Raw genomic sequence first — 10,910 nt, 5'->3', positions numbered from 1 at the left:
GCTTTAGCATGTCCCTTCTGTTGTCTGTGCCTCAGTTTCCCCGTGGGCCCAAGAAGGAGGTTGAACTAGTCCAGGCTGGAAGCTCCACTAATTCTTGGGAGTGGAGAGTGAACTCTGGGGTAAGAGGGAAGTTGAGATGACAGAGCAGCTCTGTTTTTAGCAGGTTGACATACTCTGAGTAAGGTTTCCTTTAAGAAGGATTCCATTGCTTAAAAAAAAAAAAAAAAAATGCTTGGCCAAGGCTGGTTTGGCTCATTGGATAGAGCGGCAGCCTGAAAACTCAAGGGTCCAGGGCTCAATTCCGGTCCAGGGCATGTACCTTGGTTGCAGGCACATCCCCAGTGGGGGGTGTGCGGGGAGGCGGCTGGTTGATGTTTCTCTCTCATCTATGTTTCTGGCTCTCTATCCCTCTCTCTTCCTCTCTGTGGAAAATCAATAAAATATAGCTCCTCGCCTCCTCTCCGTTCTGAGCCTTCCTCTCCCTCTTATAAAGAGACAGACCCTGCCTTCACTCCATGACTCTGAGGCTGTCCAACTTTCCTTACCTCTGCCCCTGCAAGAACCCCTGTGTACTCTTGCTGCAATGAACTTTACTCAAAACCCCCAGCCCAACGTGTAATGTCTGGACTCCAATTCCAGCCTCACCTCCTCCAAGAAGCCAACGTGTCAGCAAGGCTCTCTGTTTCTCCTGAACAACCTACTGGGTGTACGTGGAGCCCTGCCTGCATTGGAGTGCCCCGTGCTGGCTGTCCCAATGTGCTTACTTCCCCAAGAAACTCTTAAGACTCCTGGGCACAGGAACCAAACTCTGGCCCAGCATCAATCCTAAGACACCAGGGATACCCAGGAAGAGTCCTGCAGGGGCGGAGGCAAGGAATGTTGGGACAGTCTCAGAGTCACAGCATGAAAGCCAATGTTTTTCAAGCATTTTTATTTTTTTTTTAGCAGCAGAATCCTTCTTAAAGGAAACCTTACTCAGAATATGTCAAGGGGTACCCAGAAAGTGACATCACCAACAGTCCCTGAGGTTGGAGGCTGCTTAGAAGAGGCTGCCTACCCATCCTAAAGTGGGGGCAGTGAAAGGGACGAAAACCAGGTGGATTCCCAGGGCTGGCAGAAAGTGGAGCAAGTCTGAGACAACACAGAGCCATCTAGACCTGCTCACTCCCTCACTAGCTTCCCACGCCCCACTCCTCTCCCGGCATGCCTTGGGTGAGGCTGCTGCCGCCCTAAAGTCAGACTCCGCAGCTGCACTACATTTCCTCCAGCTCCTCGCCTCCTCTCCGTTCTGAGCCTTCCTCTCCCTCTTATAAAGAGACAGACCCTGCCTATAATCCGCGCCCGCCCCTGACAGTGAATGGACTTGAGCAGGTCCCTTCTGCTTTCTGAACCTATTTCCCAGGTCCTGCCTCACTGACTTTTCCAGAATTCTGCCACCCTTTTGCACACGCCTTGCTAGGCTGTATCCTGCCTGTGCCCAGGGTGCATCTCTCTAGGCTCCCCTTAAGCTACAGCCCTGGGTCCTGCCCAACCATAGACACAAGCGGTAAGTTGATACCCTAGCCCCTCCAGCAGGGGCATTGGGATGAAGGCAGTCTTGTCTCCTCTGATGTTGTTTACATCACAGACCAGGGGACCATGGCCCACAGGGTTCCTGTTGTGGAACAGCATATGCCTTGGGGTCTGAAGGTATCAGTTACTCTTTCTGGGCAAGAGCGACAGCCAGCCTGACCTGCTGACAGCATTGCCTACAGCTGGCAGTGCTGAGAGGCTGATTGATGAGCAGCTCTCAGTGGCCAGCAGGCCTCCTGAGAGAGGCCTGTGAGTGAAACCCAGCTCTGCCACTGGCACCTGTGTGACCTTGGGCAAGCCCCCTTCCTGCCGGAAGCTAATTCCAGCATAAATGCAAGAGTTTCATCAAAAGGTTGATTTTACTTGGAGACTCAGCAAGGACTAAATCACATATGTTATTGCCTATTGGGAATGGCTAAGTGCATTTCCCAAACCTGAAAAGGATGCATAAATGATTGCTTGCTGCCAGACAGCTGAGGGCATTTCAATCTACATGTTATTGCCTCCTGCTGGCCAAACACCTGAATAGCCATAGACAGTTTCTCCCAAATCAACAATGCCTCTCTGTACACTAAACCTTAAGCCTTTGATGTGTATATCTACCTTGCCTTAGGACAATTTGTGTGAATAAAAAGCAAAGGGTCCAGAGAAACAGTAGAACTTGGTTCCTTTAGCTAAGTCTTCTCTGGCTCCCCAAAACGCCTTCCAAAATTATGTTTTGTCTCTGGACTCTTGATTGATTTACACACAGCACCTTCTCCAGATACCTGAAATCCTTCAAGGTGCTGGATTAAGACCCCTGGCACATCCCCTCCCTCTCTTCCTTTCTTCCTTCCACAAAAATTTATTGAGCATCTTCTGCTAGGCTTTAAGGCTTCAAAAACATATTCCTGACTCTAGACAACCTTGTAATCTAATTGCAGAAGCAGAAATGTGAACCAATAACTATAATATTTTCCACGCTGTGCCTCAGTTTTCTTATCTGAAAAATGAAGGAATTCCAGCCCCGACACTGTGAACCTCTCGATTCAAATGTTACTCTGTGATGCTCTCATCACATTAGACCATCTGTTCCCGCCAGCGTGGTGAAGTGGTTGGCCACATTCACAGGTAAGCCACAGGGAAGGGTTAGTCATAAATGGTGATTTGAATTGCATTTAAGGCAGTTTGCAGTGTGGCTTATTGTAGGCAACAGATTGCTGTGGTCTGGTCTTGCTCTCCAAATTTCCATTCTCTCAGCTACTTCATCCAGCACACCATCCTAAAACTGCCAAAGATCATTTCTAGCATGTCCAGGGGATCCAAGAGAGATTCTATTAAAGACAGATAATGCTGTCGGTGACTGACCCAGCACCACACTTAAGCTCCCTCGGATGGCTGGCCCAGGCTAGCTGCAAGCCCACTAGGTCTACATCTTTCCCTTCCTTGGCTAGGGACTGAGGACTGTGTCTGGGTGAATAGGAGGCTATCAGGTGGAAATTGTTCCACAGGATTTCTGAGGTCCCTGTATTAGGTGGCCCAGGGTAGTGCTTAACTAATGTTTTTCTGGATGGTAGTAAACCTGAGATGTTAGCTGGAGAATTACTTTCTCTTACATCCACATCTTTCTCTCTCTTACTCTCCCCCCCCCACCCCCCCCACCCCCACCAACCATCCTCTCTCTTCTCTGTGTCTCAAGTTGAAACCTAAGAAAGGCCAAGAAGACACCCAGGCTATTGGCCACACCCAGGATGTCTTCACAATCCAACAGAGGCCTTCAGCCTGGGCTGAGAACCAGTAGTATAGTAATGAGCTCCTCTTGGGAACAAGCGTCATTCTACCAATTCTGTTTATGCATTCATCTCGGTCACTTGTCTTTTCTTTTTCTCCACTTGTGTCTTCTTGATATCTTCCAGAATTTGGTTCTGAAGGCCCTTGTCTTACATTTGCAATACCTGCAAAGGAGGTGGTCCTAGCCAGTCTAGTTCCCAAGAGCTAGTAGATCTAGTTCTTTAGCCAAGGGGGGAGGGGGGGGCACACCTTTCAGGTACACAGAAATGCAAGGACTGCAAGAGTATCAGACCAGAGACAGGGATATGACCTGGTAGTTGTAGAGCTATCAAAATTCTTGTGATGAAAAAATGGATCTAGAGACTTCCAGTACTAAATATGCAGTGTGGCTATTGCCCATACTGTCCAAAAGGGAGCCATACCAGCTTCTTCCCTGAGAGCTTCCAGAGATGAGAGGGCCTGTGGAAGCTGGGGGGACAGAATTACCTTTACCCCGCACACCAGCTGAACATCAGCCCTGGTCACAGGGAGCTGAGGAAGGCTCCAGGAGGGGCTTCCAGAGTGGCACTGCTGCACCTATGATATCCAAGTACCCAGCCTGACCAGTGGAATACCACAGGGTTGTATGTGTCTGGCTTTACTCTTAGCTTTGGAAGCTACTCTCATCTTCAGCTGCACTGTTGCTGCAGGGTAGGTGTGATCAGGCATAGAACTACATCTTGCAGTTTCTTCCTGAAGTTGCTGAATGAACACTGAGGCTAATATTCAAGTGTGCTGGGACACTCTGAGATGCTGCATGGGTCCCGGATGCTGGGAGAGTGACTCGAAGAGGAAACCCAGGCCTTCCTGGGGGGCAGGAAGGGTAGCATTTAGGAACTGATGGGTCCTGAGCTGTGACAGACAGAAGCAGACGGGATGAGGCCCGCAGGGACATTGTCTCGTTCTGGGGGTGACCTGACCATTGCCAAAGGCAGACAGAACTGTCAGCAGGAGCACTGTTCTCTCACCGAGTGGATTTTGCAAATCCTTTTTACCATTTTCTTAAAAGAAAACTCTTCTGAATTCTGTCTGTAGTTAGGCTGTAGCCAAGATTTCTTTAAAAAAAAAATAGGGCACATTACGTGGTTATTGAATTATCAAGCTTTTGTCAACATCAACATCATCATTATCAAAATTAGATCCAGGTGTTTGACTGAGCAGATCTTTGCACAAAGCAATGTAAAGGAATAAACACACTTCTTTCTATTCCTTGGGGATTTAGCTGAGAAGCAAAAAACAAAACTGATATGGATGAAAATGTTAAAAGATACGCCCCCTATACACAAACTGTGAGCACACAACATCACAAAGGAGTAAAAGGGGAGGGTGCCTAAACCTCAGTTAGATCTGTGTCCAGCTGATGATTATCACTTGGGCTGGTGGAGAGAGAAAAGTGGATTTTGAGGATCATTTCAAACTCCTTTGAGTCTAAATGACCCAGATTCAGAACTCTTGAGGACAGAGAGCATGTCTTGTTTTTGTTTGAACCCTCACTGTCCAAAATAGGGCTCAGCACTTAGGCTGTAATTTGATCATAAGAGCTATTATTTTGTTGTTGCTATAATCTCTGTTGTGAAGCTCCCTGTATCACCTACTAACTACCCTACCGGGTGAGGCTGTCATAACAAGGAGTGATGCTCACAGACATCTTCAACTCACCATGTCACTGTCTGGACCACTGACAGGGCCCCAGAATTCTATAAGCTGGGACAACTATTTATGAACCCCATTTATTAAGAGATAACTATTGTCGAAACCGGTTTGGCTCAGTGGATAGAGCATCAGCCTGCGGGCTGAAGGGTCCGGGGTTCGATTCCGGTCAAGGGCATGTTCCTTGGTTGCGGGCACATCCCCAGTTGGGGGGGAGGGAGGGTGCGGGAGGCAGCTGATCAATGATTCTCTCTCATTGATGTTTCTGACTCTCTATCTCCCTTCCTCTCTGTAAAAAATCAATAAAATATGTTTAAAAAAAAAAAAGAGAGAGAGAGAGAGATAACTATTACCAATACAATGAAACAGATATCTTAAACTTTTTTTAGTGTTCTGATCAATTAACTAAATAAATGTACAGGGCAGAATAAGTTTTTATATCTACCCACCTTAGTTCTTTGGGGCTGCTATAGCAAAATACCATAGTCTGGGTGGCTCATAAACATCAGACATTTATTGGTCGCAGTTCTGGAGGCTGGAAGTCCAGGATTAGGGTGCCAGCATGGTCTGGGGATGCACACGTGGCAGAAGGTGGCTAGGGAGTCCTGTCGGGTCTTTTATATGAGCACCAAGCCCATTCGTGAGGGCTTCACCCTCATGACTCAAGCATCTCCCAAAGGCCCCACCTACTAGTACACAGCCTTTGGAATTCTAGAATTTCAGCATATGAATTTAGGAGGGGGGCACAAACATTCAGGCTGTAACTGACCCCCACCCCACGCCACTGCCTTTTCCTAAGGCCTGACAACCCAAAGCGAGGCCAACTCAAGGGGAGGGAGAGCAGCGTTTCCATAAGCACATCACTCACAGGAGATGTGCCAAAGAGGACACAGGTGGCCCAATGCCTAAGAGGCTGAGGGCACAAGGCAGGATCTGGGAGTGGGAGCAGTGGAGTGGGAGACTGAAAGGGCAGATTAGGGTGGGGGTGCTGAAAGGAGAGCGGGCCAAATGCGAGGGGCCCTCTGGCCTAGCTTAAAAACCCAGGGCTTCCTGACTGGAGTACAAGAGCCACTTTGACTTCCAATCTGACAGCCTCTGACTGGTGTGGAAGATACAACTCACCCTTGAGGAGCTATTTTGTGCATTTTTCTGGACTCCGTGGCACAAGGCGAGGCCAGGAGTGAAGTTGTATAAGAAACTGAACGCTGCTCTTCCCTTTCCCTCCTCAGGGAGAAGCTTTGGACTTTCTTCCCCCAAATAAAAAGAATCCTATTGTAATCAGTTTCTAAAGTTGGTGTTCAGCTCCTTCCACTTTTTCTGTGTCTGAGGAGGCCAGTCAGTGGTCTGGACCTTTCTAAGTGGACGCTTGTGGGCATTGGCTGGGCAGGAGGGTCAAAGAAACACACAGCAACCCAGGCATCAGCTTCTCCTCTGCCCATGGCACACACCCCTAGCCTCCCCCCCTGCCCCCAAAGCACCCCTTCCACCCACCCCCGCCCCCAGACTTCGGCCTTCTCCACTTGGAGCTGAAGGTGCCTCATCACTGCTGGTGGAGATTTACGCCGTTGGCCCATGTGGAGAAAAGGGAAAAGGCTTATAAGTCATCACAAAGAAGGAAAAGGCAGGATTTGAGCAACTGCCTCTGCCGGTCAAATTCAAAGGAAAGGTGTTTCGGGACCTGTGAGTTAGGTGGACAGGCAGGAAGAAGAGAGCTGATGGCCAGTGGAGATAACACTCCTGGAAGTTCTGCTTCCTGCGCCCAGGGCAGGCCCCAGGCTAGCTGGAGAGGCCTGGGCTAGAAAAAGTATATCTGAGAGACAGACAGCCCAACAAATTCCAAGGAGAGGTGGGAGGCGGGGCAGGGAAGCTAATGATAAGCAGTTCCTTGTGCAAACCAGGGTGAGCCGCTAACCTGGAATTGGGTGGAGAGAGGGGGACTGCATATCAACTCGGCTAGTGAATTACATTTTATAAAGCAAGGTCACGACCATGGCGCCACCGAAGAGGACAACAGACCCCGGAAGCCGTGCCATCATCGCATCACAGCTGTTCACAGATGAGGAACCTGAGCGGTGTACCAGCACCAGTGCAGGGTGTTCCCCAAAGGGGCGAGGACCCCTGCTTGGTGACGAGATGAATTAATGCTACAGGGGAGCATACGTCAGGAGGCATGTTTTTAAAAATATAAATAAAACATCAAACCTGAGATATCAAGGGTACTGTTGCTTAGGAGGAGGCTATATTTCAAAAGTGAGTTTATTTAAAGTTGGCTTAAGTAAAGTATTAAATAAATAATGTTACATATGGTACTTCGTTTTGATACAGAAAACAAAAAACAAAAAAACAAACCACACACCCTGAAAGCAGGAATCCAAGTATTGATGGGTGATGGAGATGATGACAGCTACCCATTTTATAACTTACTATGTACCAAAGCCTTTACAAATATTAAATCATTTATGCTCACAACAGCTCCATGGGGCTGGTACCGTTATCCTCCTTTCACAGAGAGGCTGGGGACGCTGAAAGGCTGGGGGTGAGAACTGCATCCAGGTGCCCCGTCCAGGAGCCGGGCTCCCCACGCAGCGGTGAAAGCCCCTGACAAGAGGCTGTGGTGCAGGCAGGGAGAGACAGCCCGCCAGGGTGGGGAGGGGTCCGTGTGCCCTTCCCCCTTCCGAGGTAGAACTATGGGAGCCTGGATTTCATAACAGCAGTACTTCCCGATGCAAATGAAGACAAGCCAGTGACAGCAGGCAGCGAGGTGATTTCATTACCAGCTTCGCCTGTTCTCTGCATTGAGTGAGCAGTGGCTCTGCCGCATGGTTGATGGAGGGCCTCAGGCAGAATCCTGGCTAACTCAACTGCAAGCTGGCCTTCCTGCCTGCCTGCCATAAACTCTTCCAGATGATTCTGGCTGGATTTATCAGACAGGTCCTCTCTGCATTAGAGGAGAGAGCTACATCTGGAAAATGCCCGAAAAGAGGAGAGAAGAGGAGAGGAGAGGAGAGGAGAGGAGAGGAGAGGAGAGGAGAGGAGAGGAGAGGAGAGGAGAGGAGAGGAGAGGAGAGGAGAGGAGAGGAGAGGAGAGGAGTGATGGGGAGAGGAGAGGAGAGGAGAGGAGAGGAGAGGAGTGATGGGGAGAGGAGATGAGAGGGGAGGGGTGATGAGGAGAGGAGAGGAGAGGTGATGGGGAGAGGAGAGGGGAGAGGTGATGGGGAGAGGAGATGAGAGGGGAAGGGAGGAGAGGGGTGATGAGGAGAGGAGAGGGGAGGGGAGGGGAGGAGAGGAGAGGGGAGGGGAGGGGAGGGGAGGGGAGGAGAGGAGAAGAGATGGAAGGAGAGGAGAAGAGAGGGGAGGAGAGGAGGAGAGGAGCTTCGAGTTCAAAGGCTTGCCAGATCAGCTCACCCAGGCACAGGAGAGAGGAAAGCAGTCCATAGGTCACTGGGATCCCTCAGGTGTGCTCCTTACTTGCACACGGTGGTTAAAAATCTTCCAGCACACCCTCCAGCTCAGCCTAGTGCTTAAGGGCAAAAGCTTTGGAAATCGGATTCACCTCTCATTAGCCGGTGGCCTTGCTCTGGCCGCCTGACCTCTCTGGGCCTCAGATCCGTGTGGAAAGTGGGAATAACGGAAGTGCCTCTCCCAGCACATGTGTTAGTGCTCAGTCGTGATAGTTGTTGCTGCTACGATTATTTCCCCCAGGATTGGGGGGGGCGGGGAGGGCGGGGTACAGGCTCTCATCTCCCTGAGGAGAACTAGCTGGGGTTTAAAAATCCAGGCTGATCTACCAAAGCAAAATAAGTTTTAGAAATACTTATGTTGATGTAGCTAATGCCACCAGAATGATCGAAAAGAGGCACACGGGAAAGTATACTAACTTCGGGAGACATTTTAGCCAAAGTTGAGAAATCAAAGTGGCCAAAGTTGAATTCATGACCTCTCCCCTCAGTAAATAGACCTCTAAGTGTTCAGGCGGGAGTGGGGGGTGGAGTATCAAGGAAATGACACCCCTCTTCCATTTCCAGGCCTGACCCATGGTTTGGGACGGGTTGAACTGGTTACGCTGTCTGCTGTCACTGGCTTGTCTTCATTTCCATGGGGAAGTACCGCTGTTACGAAATCCAGACTCCCACAGTTCTGCGCTGAACTGTGCCTCCCAAGCTGCAGGCTTCTACCACGGGGGCAGAGCCAACCCCATTAAGCTCCCTGCATGGTGAGAGAGCAAACCGGATCATACCTGCGGGGAGAAGTAACTAGAAAACCCAGAAGGCCCTGCAGTTTCTCCTCCTAAATGCACCAATCGTGTAAGGAGCCAGGGAGCCAGAGCTCAGGCGTGTTACTCTCCTAGGAGTCCCTCCACCTGGAAACACGGGGAGCGAGGCATGAGTGTTCCCCTAACATTCCCCCACCTGGTAGCACAAGTCACAGATCTCAGAGTCATCGTAGACATGGTCTCCCTCACCCCCTCCCTGCGCCACATGCTACTCGTTACCAAGTCCTGTCAGTTTCACTTTCTAATGATGTCTTAAGTCCGTCCTCTTTTTCACTCTTTACCTGGTAGCCCAAGACACTATGATCTTTCACTGGATCTCACATGCCCCCTCCTCCACTTTTCCTGCTTCTAATCTGTTTTCCACACTGGAGGCCCCACCTCCTTACTTCTCTCTCTCTCTCTCTCTCTCTCTCTCTCTCTCTTTTTTTAACAGTTCCTTGTTGTCCTTTGGTAAAAACTAAAAAGTCAAAATGTGGGTCTAACCCATACCTTGGGAGACATGGTGTTCCCTCTCTTCGTAAGCGCTCCAGCCACCCTGCTGCCTTTGACTTCTGGGAAGAGACAACCTTTGTTTTGCTTCAGGATCATTTTCCTGTGCTCTTCTCTCTACCTAAAACGCCCTTCTTTCCTTCTTCCCTTCCTTCCTTCCTTCCTTCCTTCCTTCCTTCCTTCCTTCCTTCCTTCCTCCCTCCCTCCCTCCCTCCCTCCCTCCCTCCCTCCCTCCTTCCTTCTTTCCTTCCTTTTTTCCTTCCTATCTCTTCTTCTGGCTAACTTTCATTCATTCTTTACATCTTAACTCAAATGTCACCTTTCCAAGAAACCATTTTCTTTAGTAAGGAGAGCAGGTCCCCTTATTGAAGATTTTTGTGAACTCTCCCTTCAATGTGTTCATCACATTGTAGTTACCTCAAAAAAACACACAAAAAAAACTGTGTGATTCTTTGATTAACCCTGTGTCCCCCAAGGCACTCTAAGCTACACGAAGATGGGTCATCTTACCTCTCAGCCCAGCACAGTCACTGGCACAGAGCAGATGCCCAGGAAACACTTGCTGTTTGGTAGGAGGAGGGAGAAGATGGACCGGAGAAAAGGGTGCTATTCTAGTGGGTGGTTTTGGAGATCAAATGCCCTTCTTCTGGGAAAGTAGGGCAGCCTGGGGACATGGGATGGGGGGGGGGGGGGTTTGTGTAGAAGTGGAGGCAAGGAGCACAAGAGCTGGTCTACAGTCAGAGGCAATTCGCTAGCAGGTCCACTGGCTGAACATAAAAAAACATGGTTAGAGCATCATGAGTGACAAATAGGGTAGAGCAAAGGAGAGGAGGCTCCTGGGGGGCCCTCCTCAGATGGATGCACTTAGGATTTGAAACTCAGCTAGAAGAACAGAAAATACAGTTACTGGCAACAACCACAGCAAAAACCACCAACAATATTTTCTGGGGTGTGGAACCTTATAGGTTGCAGCATCTGTAGGTGAGGGAGGGTGTCATTTTTGTGGACGGCACGGCATCGAGATCCCCTCTTCCGTTTGGAGAATCCCCATGGCAAGAGCCCTCCTAGGAGGCAGTGAGCTTTGTTTCCACCTGTTTCCCAAGCCTGGCTCTCTAGC

The sequence above is a fragment of the Pipistrellus hanaki genome, assembly GCF_964339955.1.
Source record: "Pipistrellus hanaki genome assembly, chromosome: 2".
In the NCBI taxonomy this organism is placed as follows: domain Eukaryota; kingdom Metazoa; phylum Chordata; class Mammalia; order Chiroptera; family Vespertilionidae; genus Pipistrellus; species Pipistrellus hanaki.
Note: the sequence above shows the minus strand (reverse complement) of the source record.